The following is a 16,101-nucleotide window of genomic DNA, read 5'->3' on the forward strand; positions in this document are numbered from 1 at the left end:
TTCCCTGCCTTCAATTGTACTTTGTTAGTAAATCCCCATATTGGTCGTGATGGATCACTTTACTTGCCATGCTCAAGCCTATCCTACAAGAGTTCATAAATCAGTAGACAAAATATTGTGTGAAAAATATTTTGTGCATTATGAGTTACCAAAAGAGATCCAGGAAGAGACTCTGAGTAGATTACTATATGCACTATTATCCATGCTAGGTATAAAGAAATGTCAAACTACTCCTTACCATCCACAACCACAAAGGTTCAATAGAACTCTTTTGGACATGTTAGGCACATTGAAGAGTTAGCAAATGTCAAAATGGTGCCAGTATTTCAGCCACTTGGTGCATGCATAGAGTACTAGAAATGATGCCACTGGATCCTCACCTTATTTCCTTATGTTTGAAAGGAAAGCCCATTTATCAGTTGATGTGTCTTTCAATCCTACTACTGTAGATATATAGGAAAGACCTCATTTACAATTTGTAGACAAATTAAAGGAGGACTTAATGCTTATCATTTGGCTAGTGCATCATCTGATAAATAGAACTTACAAAATAAAGAAAGATCTACCAGTAGTGTGAGTTCTTGTGAGTTATGGCCAAGTAATTATTGTATTGTTAAGACTTCTAGGAAACATAAGCTTGCTAACATGTTGGGAGATAAACCCATTAATCAAAGGAAAATTGTCACGCATTCCAGTCTACAGATTAAAACCAGAAACAGGTAATGGGACTGTAAATAAAAGAGAGACACCCATAGGAAAGAGCAGCAGGGGATGCAGTATCTGAGGGAGTGAGACACGTTTCTGTAATGGGTAGGAGGTTGAGAGAGTTAGAAATTAATGTCATGGATTGCTGTAGATTTAGAGGATATTCTATGGCTTTCTAATAAATATAGACAGAAATTTCCTGAATACTGAATTTCTAAGGCTTCTCCATCTGCATAATTTTATACCCGAAAATCACCCCTGTGGGTTTATAACTACTGTAAGTTTAAGTCTATCTGCTACATGGGAGAGGCAATGAAAGTTACCTCCAGTATCTACTAATTACTAATGTCAAGGGAAAGGGAATTAGTCCTAGACCTAGATGACTGGAGTGATATTTGGGAGGCTGCAGTTAATGTACAATATCTAAGGACAACGCAAAATTATTAAACTATTACATCAATGGTGTTTAACTCCTACCAAACTTCATCAAATATTCGGTATCATCGTTATGCTGGAGACAATGTGGGCAGATGGGGACAATACCCACATATGGTACTAACAAACAAACACATTTATGGAGCCAGATCTTCCAACTACTGACCCAAATAGTAAGGAGAAATGCTCCTAGAGACTCGTGGATGGCGATACTAGGCAACCAATTCAAGGGCTCCGCAACTGTGAAAAATGGCTAGTCTCCCAGATACTAGTTCAGTGCTCAGTTGCAAAAAACTAGAAAAACCCCACAACACCTCTGCCCCCTTTTGCCTTCCATTAAGACGGACGACCAAGACGAAGCCCTACTCCTAAGGGTGAAACGCGTTGAGGGGGAGAATGCGGTGCTAGCCCTTGTGTGTTCCATGAATAAAGTTTTTTGAAGATCCCAGCAGCCTCTCTGAGTCAGACATGCGCAGTTGCGCCGGAATCCGCCATTGTTTCCAGTAACTCTTCTGACGGTGGCACGCAGGAGCAGCCGAGGAGAGCAGGCCCCAGACCGGAGATGCAGGTGAGGTAAGTTACCAACAGCCCCCTGCACCGGTCAATTCTGTGGCCAAGCGGAGCTCCCTCATGCGCTGCCCCAGTGTCTGACACAATCTCAGACTGCCACTCTGCACACGGAAGCGCAGGACAGATTCCCACATTCTACTGACCCAAATAGAAATGCTCCTAGAGACTCGTGGATGGCGATACTAGGCAACCAATTCAAGGGCTCCGCAACTGTGAAAAATGGCTAGTCTCCCAGATACTAGTTCAGTGCTCAGTTGCAGGAAACTAGAAAAACCCCACAACACCCCTGCCCCCTTTTGCCTTCCATTAAAAGTAACGCTTGTGAAATACTGATGGAGAAACTGACAGCATACAGTATCTATGGTGTAGATGAAGTTCCAAGGGAGCGTCGCCGTATGCACATACTGCTGCGGCCAAGTTTATTCGAGCATTTGCCCGTTCTTGGCCGAAGCAGCGGAAGAGCGCCCTCCGATCGGGGCGCTCTCCCTACCGCTGCCGGGTCCGCCGGGTCCCCCGGAACCCCCTGCCGCTGTCCCGCGATCGCGGGACACCAGGGCTCCCTCGGGGAGCCCCTGGACGTGCGTGCAGGGGGCGCACGCTCCCGAAGACGCGTGACCGCGCGTCTATGACGCGCGGCACGCCGAGGGGCGGCCACTAGCAAGCCGGGAAATCTCCCGGCTTGCGGTACCGACCACACTGCAATAAAGTGTGTCGGTACTGTAAAAAGAAAAAAACAGTGGATAGTGTGATATTGTAAAAAACAATATAAAGTGTAAGTGAATAACGAGTTCCTACTCACAAAAGTAGCAGGAATATAGGCATGTGAGTGAATAATACTCTGTGATGCAGCTCGTTCCGGAGGTTTGGTATATGGGTCCGCACATCTTGGAAAAATAGAAAACAGCCATAGTGTAGATGGAAATAAACTTTATCTAATAAGTAAGACAATTGGAGGCTTACGGCTTTAGAAGGAAATACAGCATTGGGGATATTGTCTCAGATGCAGCATAGATCGTCTCGTCTGCTTCTACCCGCTGGCGGCGTCCGCGAACGTCACTTCCGGATCGTGACGTCACTTCCTGCCGGAGCTAAGGATCGTGAGAGTTCCCTTGCTTCTTTCCCTCCTCTACCAAGATGGCGGCGAAAGCCCGACTCGACGCGTTTCAACGTGATGACGTCTTCAGAAACGCGTCGAGTCGGGCTTTCGCCGCCATCTTGGTAGAGGAGGGAAAGAAGCAAGGGAACTCTCACGATCCTTAGCTCCGGCAGGAAGTGACGTCACGATCCGGAAGTGACGTTCGCGGACTCTGCCAGCGGGTAGAAGCAGACGAGACGATCTATGCTGCATCTGAGACAATATCCCCAATGCTGTATTTCCTTCTAAAGCCGTAAGCCTCCAATTGTCTTACTTATTAGATAAAGTTTATTTCCATCTACACTATGGCTGTTTTCTATTTTTCCAAGATGTGCTGACCCATATACCAAACCTCCGGAACGAGCTGCATCACAGAGTATTATTCACTCACATGCCTATATTCCTGCTACTTTTGTGAGTAGGAACTCGTTATTCACTTACACTTTATATTGTTTTTTACAATATCACACTATCCACTGTTTTTTTCTTTTTATGTGCATACGGCGACGCTCCCCTGGAACTTCATCTACACCATTGCTGCAAGACTTCTGGAACAGTCTTTTGTCGGGGTCGAGTGATAAGTTGTTTTTGCCTTTACTTCACTGTTATTAATATATTTCACTGTTTATTATTTGAATTTTGTTATCACTGCACAATTTTTGCATAAGATTTCATTTTCACTGCTTGTGGTGCAGTAGAGCGCCATCTAGTGTTTTTTTCACAACATACATTATCTAGACAATACCATAAGTAGATGCCAAAATAACGGATCTCCCTGATACAGCTGCAGCTATTCAAACACTTCAAGCGTTGTGTACATCGGAATACCGATGTCATGACGCGGGAGGTCTTCCAACCATACCACCTTAAGACGCGAGTGTGGCGAGTGCAGAAAATGGCATTTTAGAGTTCTGTTTTTTAAGCACCTTAAATTAACATACTGTAGTAGCACAGTACTGTACACATTGCAATTCATTCATTTCATTGCACCCGAAGAAACAGAATCCATGAAATTCAAACAAAGCAATCGCGATAAGCGCGGGTGCCTGGGGTGATTGGCCGCGTTCATGCTGCGTGGAGTACAGCAGAGCACACGAAATCGGCACAATGATTTGTTTGAATAATGGCCGCTGCAGCTGTATATGCTAGATGCTCAGGGGATGTTGTACCAATGACATTGCTGTGAATAAAACTTTGGAGTGAATGTATTATGCTACAAATGAACTCCACCTAACCTCTCTTTGTCTACTTTCCCTTTTCTTCCTGCAAGTCCCCCTACCCCATGAACCACTGATCACACTATTAACCCCTAATGTTCCTCTCATAGAAAGCTCCTAATGTTTGGATTAAAGATACTGTATGCCACTGCCATTTCTATGCATTGCATATACTGATTGTCATGGGGGACCAGAACTTTTAGCACCGAAACCACTGGGATCACTATCACCAGAGAGGACACAATAGTTGAATAAATGAAAGTTTATTCTGGCAAAGCAGCAAACTTACAAAATACACAGTCACAATGAAGCGTTCACCAACTAGGGGCTTGAGGGGCAAGAATCTAGCCTCAAATGGTGCGGGGGCTTGTTTCCGTAGGCTTACCCTGAAAGTTTTCTTCCCCAACTTCTCAGTGCTATTTGAGCAATAGCACTTTTGAAAATCCCACCAGCCGTGTCTACGATCAACTCCCAAACTGTTCATCTGGTTCTCTGATCGGCCGCACTCCTTACATAGCCCTCGATCTGCTATACTTTTCATGGAGCAGAAGTCATGACGGTGCACCCAATCAGAGGTTGAGGGCTCGTCCGGCTGAACCAATCAGAGAAGGGGGCCAGCTTAGGCACTCTGGACCACCCCTTGCAGAGGGAGCTGCTGGCGAGCAGGAAATTTGAACTGGCCAATAAGAATCGCACCTACGGGACTCAGACCCGCATGATTGGTTCCCCTGGCTAGCCCCATACATGCCGCTCGATAGGCGCCTCAGCGTTTTGGAAGAATAAAGGCTCTGTCCCGCTGAGAGCAATTTCCTGGACCTTATTACCAGCCCTTCTCTGCTCCTCATTATCCTGGTACTTATCCTCTCCCAATCTTTGTCACTGTCATGGGAGACCAGCACTTTTAACACATTTATACCCAGATCCTTTGATTGAGGAAAGCGAAGAGATAAAATTTATTTTATTTATTTCCACAAATGACATACACACTATGTTACACAATTACACTGAAAATACATTCACTGGGACTGGGGCAAACGAAATAACTTGTTTCCAGAACAAAATCTTGCAAAACAAAGTCTCTAGGAGCAATTTCCCAGGAGCAGGATTTGCTCGCAAGCAGAGCTTGAAACAGTCCTCAGTCAGCGGTGCAAGTTGCCACTGCTGTGTACTCCGATGGAACTGCTTAATTCGTTCTGCCACTGTGGTATTGGTACTTGGAACCTTAGTTCTTAGTTCTCCTGAAGCTTGCTACAAATCTTGTAGAATTTTAGAACTGTAGATGGAACTGAAGAACCGGTGGGCTGCACGGATTCTTATAGGGGTAAAACTCCCATACCTAATCTTTGCAGTCAATCCCTCCATGGGAATAATTTCCCCACCTATCCCGGAGTTGCCAATACCTTACAAGCCTGGCAGAGATGGCTTCTCAGTTTGCTAAGGGCATGCGCTAACCTCGCACCTTTGCCACTTAGCAAATGAGACACAATCTCCTTACCTGGAGACACTCAGTCTGGGCGAGTCACCATTTGCTAAACTGCCCAGACTTTACACTAAGATAGGGGTATTTGGGTTACACCTCCCGACCACACTTTAGTGGTTCGGAGCCTTTCAACTCCGACTTTTTCAAACATCACGGCAGCAAGCCAGCGTGGTGTATTAGAAGTCCAGGGCTGGAGATGCTCTGTTCATTTGCAGGAATTTCCTGTCATACATTTCTAATGACAGTGATTGTAAATTAAGTGTTTCCTCTGTCTGGCGTTTCAAAGAAAAATGCCTATGTGCCTAATATCTTGGAACAATTAATCTAGGAGGACTTTCTTTCCTCAATTTTTATATAAATGTATAAAAATTGCGCGATATGATTTTTCACGATTTCACCTGAACGGCGCTCACAGCAAATCTCAGCGCTCTAGGGCTTCCTAGCGAAAGTTAGCTAAAAGCCGCTTGCTCTGCTGCCAAGCGCTGGATTTTAAAACCATTTTTCCTTTACGCAATCATAGGAAAACACTGCTACATTCATACATTTTACTTAGAAATTATACTCCTCTCGCCACCTTATACCTGGTGGGATATACACTGAATCTTGGGCATATACCAGGGGACCTTTAAATTTAATTCATTCCCCTGCCCGGTCTTACTATTCTGGTCTGTGCTGAAACAGGGAAATCTCCGTTGCTGGACACTCCTGGAATTTTCATTACATTTACAGTGTTTCTGCCATCATTGGGTTCCATAGCTGGCACTTAACAATTCCCCAATATGGCGCAGGGGCACCCAGCCAGGCATAATACCTATATTTTTGGCCAGAGTACCCCCTCAGAGTCACAAGCCAGTATTTCTCCTCAGGCAGTCCAGCTAAGTGAATTACTGGGTCTGCATGCAGAGAAATGCTAGCAACACAAAAGACAAGATTGGCTGTCTTACCAACTGTATAGGAAAAATATTACCACAGGGAATAAAAGTTATTTTTACATATACTTTACATTCCCCAAGTCACACAGTTTTCCCCCTTCCAGATATCACACAGTAATTAACTATTTTCTGGAAGTGGTTACACCAAACATATACACTCAGGCCAAAATAAGCCTAACAGAGGAGGCTATTACACATGGTATTGGGTCAGTCAGCCGGGCTTCACCTTTATGATGTGAGGCTGGATACCCTACACTTAAACAGTAAGTGTATTGACTGTGGTGCATAACCCTTGTGCACTTCTGTGTATAGTAGGTGGGATGGTTACAAAATAGCAACCAATACACCATTGTGTTTTATTATTTGCATGTATTATATTCATTTTTAAATCTTTGCCTCCCCTATTTTGTCATTATATACCCTACCGTGACACTGATGTCTATAAAAAAATGCTATGCCAAAACTTTGTATTACATGTGAAAAGTACTGCTTGCATCCTAGCCCGACCCATCTTCATTCTGTATCCCCCACCTATCCCTTTATGATTATGCAAAAACTCCAATTAAATATAAGTTAAACATTTTTCAAAAGCAGACTTTGGGGTAGAGTGTGGGATGTACAGTTATGTCCGGAAATAATTGGATACTGACACAATTTTCATAATTTTGGCTCTGTACGCCACCATAATGGATTTGAAATGAAACAACAGAGATGCAATAGAAGTGCAGACTTTCAGCTTTAATTCAAGGGGTTGAACAAAAATATCGTATGAAACGGTTAGGAATTGCAACCATTTTCATACACAGTCCCCTTATTTCAGGGGCTCAAATGTAATTGGACAAATTAACACAATCATAAATAAAATGTTCATTTTTAACACTTTGTCGAGAATCCTTTGCAGGCAATGACTGCTTCAAGTCTGGAAATCATGGACATCACCAAACGCTGGGTTTCCTCCTTTGTGATGCTTTGCCAGGCCTTTACTGCAGCTGTCTTCAGTTGTTGTTTGTTCGTGGGTCTTTCTGCCTTAAGATTTGTCTTCAGCAAGTGAAATGCATGCTTGATCGGTTGAGATCAGGTGATTGACTCGGCCATTGCAGAATATTCAACTCCTTTGCCTTAAAAAAAACTTCTGGGTTGCTTTCGCAGTATGTTTTGGGTCATTGTCCATCTGTAAAGTGAAGCGCCGTCCAATCAACTTTGCTGAATCTGGCTGAATCTGAGCAGACAACATATCCCTATTCACTTCAGAATTCATCCGGCTGCTTCTGTCTTCTGTCACATCATCAATAAACCCTAGTGACCCAGTGCCATTGTAAGTCATGCATGCCATCACACTGCCTCCACCGTGTTATACAGATGATGTGGTATGCTTCAGGTAATGAGCCGTTCCAAGCCTTCTCTATATTTTTTTCTTCCCATCATTCTTGTACAGGTTGATCTTAGTTTCATCTGTCCAAAGAATGCTGTTCCAGAACTGGGTTGGCTCTTTTAGATATTGCTTGGCAAAGTCTAATCTGGCCTTTCTATTCTTATGGCTTATGAATGGTTTGCACCTTGTGGTGAACCCTCTGTATTTGCTCTCGTGAAGTCTTCTCTTTATGTTAGACATGGATAATGATATGCCTACCTCCTGGAGAGTGTTCTTCACTTGGCTGGATGTTGTGAAGGGGTTTTTCTTTACCATGGAAAGGATCCTACGATCATCCACCACTGTTGTCTTCCGTGGACGTCCAGGACTTTTTGTGTTGCAGAGCTCACCATTGCGTTCTTTTTTTCTCAGAATGTACCAAACTGTTGATTTGGCCACTCTTAATGTTCCTGCTATCTGTCTGATGGATTTTCTTCTTTTTTTTTGCAGCCATTGTGCCCTGTTTCTCTTGCATTGAGAGCTCCTTTGACAGCATGTTGTGGGTTCACAGCAACAGCTTCCAAATGTGAATGCCACACCTGGAATCCACTCCAGACCTTTTACCTGCTTTATCGATAATGAAATAACGAAGGAATAGCCCACACCAGTCCATGAAACAGCTTTTGAGTCAATTGTCCAATTACGTTTGGTCCCTTGAAAAAGAGGGGGCTACATATTAAAGAGATGTAATTCCTAAACCCTTTCTCCAATTTGGATGTGAATACCCTCAAATTAAAGCTGATAGACTGCACGTTAAGCCCATATTCATTATTTAACTGTAACTTGAATTTATTTTGGTACACAGCCGAAATAACAAAACTTGTATCAGTGTCCAATTATTTCCTGACCTAACTGTGTGTACGTCTGTTGTATACCACGCTCAATAGCACTCCATTTTGACACTTAAATACATACATATATATATATATATATATATATATATATATTATAATATCAGGGGTTCCCAAAAAGAGCTTGCTGGGGTTTTGTGTTCTTCTTTTAACCTATTCTCAGCTGTTTCAGCTGTTGGAGGTTGGTGGCTCCTCCTTCCCAGGTTTTAAGCCCGCCACCCCCCACTTCCCTAGTTAGCAGGTTCTTTCATTCTACTGGATATAGATCCAATGTGGTCTTTCTCCCTCCAATAGAGGTAAATGAGAATTTTAATCCTAATAGAGGTATAGGGAAAGTGGAGAGCACACAAGGCAGTGTACTCAAAATAGAATTCACTTAAATGCACACCACTTATATATAAAATATAACCTTTATTGACATGACATAAAACATATATTACCGACAATGTAGGTGTAACCAAAATTAAAATAAGTTTGACGACTGTCTGTCACCTGATCTAGATATTTAACCACTTAATAGACCGTTAAACTAATGATCTAGAAGATACAAAGCAGACACAGCAGTGGTATTAGTAAACCACCTAGGACCAAAACCTAAATTGCACCAAGAAATGCCATATAGTGATAGTACCAGGTGAAGTGCATATAGTTACAATCATAGGTATAATATAACCTCAGATAGAATCTAATAGAGGTATATAACAAGGACAGAGAGCTCCCTTAATAAACAAATAAGGGTATGGAAAATCCTAGTGTCACACCACTATATGCACCTAATATAGTAATAATACCAGGTCAGATACACATAGTTACTATCATATGTATAGTGTAACCCAGATAGAAACTAGAGGTATATACAGCAGGAACAGTTTTACTCTTTTTATAGGCGCTAACAAGTTCTTATGGAAATTAACTCTTAAAAGTTTTTTTCATAACCAAGATGCTATGAGTGAGTCGGGGTTAGTTATTGCAGCACAGAGAGAGGAGGTTCCAGCCACCAGATGTCTTGCCGTGAGATCCACCCAGCGCGATCTCAGGAATGAAGCTGGGTTAGAGCCGGCGTTGGGACAGTACGCACAGGCAGTGATTCCAACCTCAGAGATGCGGCGGTTGGGACGGTAGCAGTTTACCTCCTATGCGTGTTTTAACCTATTTATAAGTGAATATTCACGTTTTTATATCTTTCGTTTTGCCACATTAAAAACGTATTCTACACTCCTTTGTGTGGTACCTCTGTCCCGAGAGGGTCAGGTAGAACTTGCGAAAGTTATTGGAAAAAATTCACAACAGACAACACATCTGATTGCATCTTGGATATATACAAGTTCCTGTTTATATTTGGGCCATGTGAATTGTGGCACCTTGAGATGTAATAGATACATCTATTACTCTAGCACATTGCAATGTTGCACTATGTCTTCTTTTTTTCTTCTGTTATAATCCTGCGCTCCCAATTTTGAGAGGACTCCACAGTAGAGCTGACTTAAGGTTTGTTTATATGTGCCTTTCTACTTAAGAATTTGTTACTTTTGTTAAATTACTACAATATATTTTTATTCTAATTTGACCTTTTCCATGATGATGAAAACAAGGAGGGATTAAAGGCTTGATTTATTTCATCCATATGTGAGTGCATTAGCGTGCCCAGAACTTCTGGTTCTGAACTTCTACACTACATTATATATTTTTGTTTGTCTTCTATGATAGCACTGCGCACTCCCATCTAATGGAATTTTCAATTGGGACTTATTGGAAAGTCTTGGAGAAGCAGCAACATAAAGACAAAGGATTATTTTGACACCCATTATTTAACATTGATGTTTTAAACATTTTGTTTGCATATTTTCTTTATACACACTATTGGTGTTTTTTATTCACTTTTTTTCTCTTTCGTATTTTATCACCATCGTTTAATCACATTTGAAAATTTGGATAGTATAAGTATTTTATAACTTTATAAGAGGTCCCATTTTCTTTGTTAATTCCAATCTAGCTTTTCCCCAAATTACTCAGTAGCTACTGATCTAGCCTCAGTTACTAATTTTAAATATCTGGGTTTATGGCTAGACTCCCAGCTAATATTTGATTTGCATATTTACACGCAGACATCCAGACATGTATACCAAATTGGACATACTTTATAGAATTAAATCTTGCCTAAGCACCTTGGTCAGAAATCACATTGCACAGGCAAATGCTAATTCCAATAATTTACTATGGTGATATAGTATATGGTGCAGCATCCCAAATTAACCTCAGCAACTTGACGGTCTATACAACTCAATAGGGCATTTTGGCCCATTATGTAACTTCAATACCCATCATTGTGATATATTACCAGGACATGCAAAGTATGTTTACATGACTCCTATTATCTTATATTCCAGGTGTCTCGGGTGTTTTCCTTTTTGTGTACTTTAAGGATCAACAAAATTCGCTGGGAGCATAAACATTCCAATCTCCGCTTGTATTCCCCACTTGCAAGCATACAGAAACAGCACATTACAAAATGGATGACAGACAAGGACCAGAGCAAACAAGACAAAATGGCTGACAAGAATAGTCAGACAAAATGGCTGCTTAGATCTTAGTGCTGTTTACTTCAGACCCCCACTTAATGCCATTTTCTCAACTTTCTCAGTCCCTTTTTTTTATTCTTCAAACATTGCTTTTGAGAATTATTGGCATGATGTTAGTCCAGAGACACATATTGTATTGTATTGTATGTCTTTATTTATATAGCGCCATTAATGTACATAGCGCTTCACAGTAGTAATACATGTGGTAATCAATAAATAACATAATATAAATAACAGATCATGGGAATAAGTGCTTTAGACATAAAAGTAACATTAAGAAGAGGAGTCCCTGCCCCGAGGAGCTTACAGTCTAATTGGAAGGTAGGGAGAACGTACAGAGACAGTAGGAGGGAGTTCTGGTAAGTGCGTCTTGTATTGTATTTTGGGGTGCTCCATCATCTGACAATGCTCATTGGTATAAATCAGAGGAAGTGGGAATCAGTCCTTCGCTGTCATAGTCTCGTATGGCAATGTGGCCAGAATGTCTTCTAGAGTTAGATAATTGCGCTTGGTATCTTCTTTCTTCAATGGACTGCTGTTGCTAGGATCTGCAAATAGTGGCATCAGGTCGGAAGAGGGGGTAGCACATTTGTGGATCATACCTTTGCAGCAAGTGACACACACATATATGACAACAAGTTTCACAAACACACACATAGAAGCATTCATCAGTTTCGCTCCCAGTGATCCTAGCCATTCACCAAGCCCCAAAGGATCCCATTCTGTGTCACCTCCCTTTCTAAGTCTTTCTTGATTTTCTTCTATTTCGTCTAATTCATGCTGTAACTTGCCACTCTGATTTTGGATGAAAACACAGCATTGTTCTTTAATTAGGGCACATACACCTCCTTTTGAAGCTAAAATATAGTCTAAAGCCATTCTGTTTTGTAAGGCCATAAACCTAATCTGAACCTGTTCTTGGTTTAGTGATTCAATGGCTTTGGTTGAGCCTGTCATATAATAACCCAACTCCTACATTTGGAAATAAGCTAACCCAAAATTGTTCTTTCCATAAACTACTTTTCAACCCTGAAGTATTTGGTGTTTCTCTCTTGTTTATGAGACGGCCTGTAGGTACTGTAGTGCCGACGATTATTCTAAAACAAATCTGGAGCAATCACCAACAAGACCAAGGTACATGCTGGTACATGCTTGGTATGTGCTGGGTCCATGCTGCAACATTTGAGTGACATTTCTGCAGACAGACTAATGGCCCATCAGATTAACAGCGGGGGTCCCTGTCAGTCCCATTCAAACTGAATGAGACTGCCAGGGACCCCTGCTGTGTAAATCCGATGGGCCATTAGACTCTGCAGAAATGGCACTAAAATGTTTGCAGCATATACCCAGCATGTACCTGGATCTTGTTGGTGATAGACCCAGATTTTCCAAGGCAAGTTTAAGACAGGTGTTAGAATACTCATTGGCGCACCTGTAATTCTTTGGTGATTGTAAAAGCAGGGACCACTTTTCCTAAATAGCAAGATCCTATCCAGTTGCAAGGTAAGATTCTGTAGGCCCACTTCCCACAGAGCCAATAGACTCCACAGGGTAGAGTAAAATGTCTGCATCCGCGAAAAAATGCATCAACTGACAAAGATGTGTTTGCTGCTATATATCTTGTGGCTGCCTTTTGTATTGCCCTATATTGTGTCTGATTTAGTGTACTGTTATCTATACATTTGTACCAATAGGAAACTGACCGTCGTCCTTTATTTACATGTATTCCTAATTCAAAACAAGTGTCATTAGTGGGAGGGAGAATTACGCCTATGGGAACATTGCCAGTATTACTGCTTATGTGACAACTTCCAACTGGGATTCTATTGATCAAGGTACCCTGTTGTATTTTCTGGAGAATTGTCCTTTCAACATGTCGGGCAATCGTGGTGTTTCATTTACTGCAGGTGTTAATTCTTCATGGTTATAAGGGATGCCAATCCAGGGTGACTCCTGATTATGAGGCACATACCCACATACCCAGCAAGATTAGTTAATACCAGACCTGTTGTATATTGTTCTGCATGTGTCCATAAATATGTTGTCTCTTTCCCAAGGGGTTAAATGTAGGTCTCGCTTGTCTCAGAGTGTACCAATTAACTTTGTGATGTTTATGGGTGTGATGGTGCTTACTGTAGTGTCATCTGGAACATGGTGATAGGTATCTGCGATGTATAAGGACCACAGAAAAATGGGTATTGCTGACAAGACCCTGCAGAGCATTCCCATTACAATCTTGTCATCTCTCTGTGGGTTATACTTTCGCAGGACTAATGGTGCATACATCTTAAAATTCTAACTTAAACATTCTCTAAAAGAATAAAAATATTGAGTCCTTGAAAAAAGAAAGAAAAATAAATGTTCGGATAAGACCGGACCTCGGCCTGGAGTCTTATTCCCCAATAGGTTAACGGTCAGGGTATATATTTTTTCCTTCAAAACGTTAATTGAAGCGGCAGTGGGTGGAGCTGGGATGAGCTACGTGGATCCAGGAACGCTTGCGCTACCCACAAACAAGGCAAGACCCCGGTACTGAGGTGGGAAGGTACAAAGCCACGCACCCACAGCAGCGGAAGTGTGCCTGGAAGGCAGATTGTCTAGCATTGCCTGGTATTTGTTGGAGAGAGACGGTTAATCGGTATACTTGCAGGTCCTGGGATTGGAGAGAGTAGAATCGTTGAAGTCAGTTAGCCATGGTCTGGGATTATAGATAGTCCAGATCCGTTAGCCATGATCAGGGTTGGAGAAGTCGCCGTAGTCGAGGGTAAGCCGAGGTCAATATCCAGAAGTGTTCATTTACAAGCCGGGTCGGTACACAAGAGGTTAATATGAAAGACAAGACTGGAACCAGGCACGGCACAACTGTAGGAAGAAGCGAGGCTACACTGAATTATGCTGAGCACTGACTGAGAGCAGGAACAGGGTATACAGTATGTAGGCAGATAGAACCAATGGGACAGGGGGTGGAGTGGAGGCGCAACCCCTACGGAAGCTGGGATAGGTTGCAGGAGACAAGAGGCACAATTGATGCTTGACACGCAGCTGGGGATCGTTGCACGTCGTCACGTGCATGCGCCGCGCGACAGAGCAGTACGGCGTGTCCGGGGACGGAGCCAAGCTCCGTCGCAGGGACTGAAGAGCTGCGGGTGCGCGCGCTTTGTAATTAGAGCGGGGTTGCGCGCATGAGCAGAGAGTGGAGCAGAGACAGCAGCAGCACTAGGTAAGGAGGGAACACGTCGCAAAGTACGTGTTCCCTGATTCCTTACAGTAGCCCCCCTTGAGGATCGGCCTCAGGACGATCTTCATAAGGTTTGTGCAGAAATCTGGCATGGAACCGCCGTAACAAACCGGGAGTGTGAATTTGATGAAGTGATACCCAGGAACGTTCTTTGGGTCCAAAACCCTTCCAATGCATGAGGAATTGGACACCTCCCTGGAGTATCTGGAGTCGATTATAGATCGGATCTCAAATTCCTCTTGACCGTGAACAATGACCGGAGGTAGTCTAGGAGGAGTATCAGGAAACTGAGAATTCAAGATGACCGGCTTCAACAAGGGCACATGAACCACAGATGGAATTCGCATAGACCGAGGCAGCTGGAGGTGATACGCCACAGGGTTGACCTTTCGAGGACGGTGAAGGGACCCAGGAATCTTGGAGCCAGCTTCAGAGTGGGTGTCTTCTGTCTAATGTTTTTAGAAGACAGCAATACCTTGTATCCTGGCCTAAATTTGGGTGCCTCTTGGCGATGACGGTCCGCCTGTCTCTTCTGTCTGAAGACTGCCTCTTGAAGAGTCTTGAATTTTCTTCCAAGAGGTCTGGAGAAAATTTACCCATGAATCAGCTGCCGGTACTCCGGAAGTGTTGTAGGAAATAGGGAGACGGGCAGGGTCCAATTCATCATTTACATAGAAGTGCGACTCTTGGGGGGACTCGTTCCTTAGAGAGTTGTGAGTGAATTCAGCCCATGGGAGCAGATCCACCCAATTGTCTTGTTTGTCGGAGATGAAACATCTGAGATATTGCTCAAGAGATTGATGAGTTCATTCCATCTGCCCGTTGGTTTGAGGGTGATACCCGGAAGAAAAAAGAAGTGAGATCTCTAACCTTTGAGCGAAAGCCTGCCAAAATTTTGAAATAAATTGTGATCCACAGTTGGAAACGATAGAGATAGGAACTCCATGGATACAGAATATTTATTTGACATATATATCTGACAGATTAGCAGAATTAGGGAGACCATTGAGGGGTATAAATTGGGCTTGCATGGAGAACCTGTCTACAATGACAAGGATGGTGTTCATCCCATTGGATACTGGGAGTTCGACAGGTGTGTCCAGTGGTGATCCGGAATGTGGAAAGGGCGAAGCAGACCAAACGGCTTGTTGCGAATGGACTTGTTTTGTGCACTTGTGGAGCAAGAAGCGAGGAAGTCCTTAATGTTTTTCAGCATGTTTGGCCACCAAAAGGTGCGTCGGATTAAATCTGAGGTTCTCTTGGTACCAGGGTGACCGGCAGATTTGGAGGAGTGACCCCTGTCATAATGGAGGGGGTTTGGCCTGGGATTAAAGGGGTTACACCCCATTTGGCCACCCCCTACTCTCACTTGGGAAGCAAGGGGTTAACTGGACAAGGGTCCAGTAATGTGTTTTTACCTTACTTCAGTATCCAACTGTTTATTCCCCTGTATAAAATGTATTGTCTCATCCTGGTGTTTGAACACACACACACACACACACACACACACACACACACACACACACACACACACACACACACACACAC

This window comes from Ascaphus truei, chromosome 1 (genome assembly GCF_040206685.1).
Source record: "Ascaphus truei isolate aAscTru1 chromosome 1, aAscTru1.hap1, whole genome shotgun sequence".
NCBI lineage: Eukaryota > Metazoa > Chordata > Amphibia > Anura > Ascaphidae > Ascaphus > Ascaphus truei.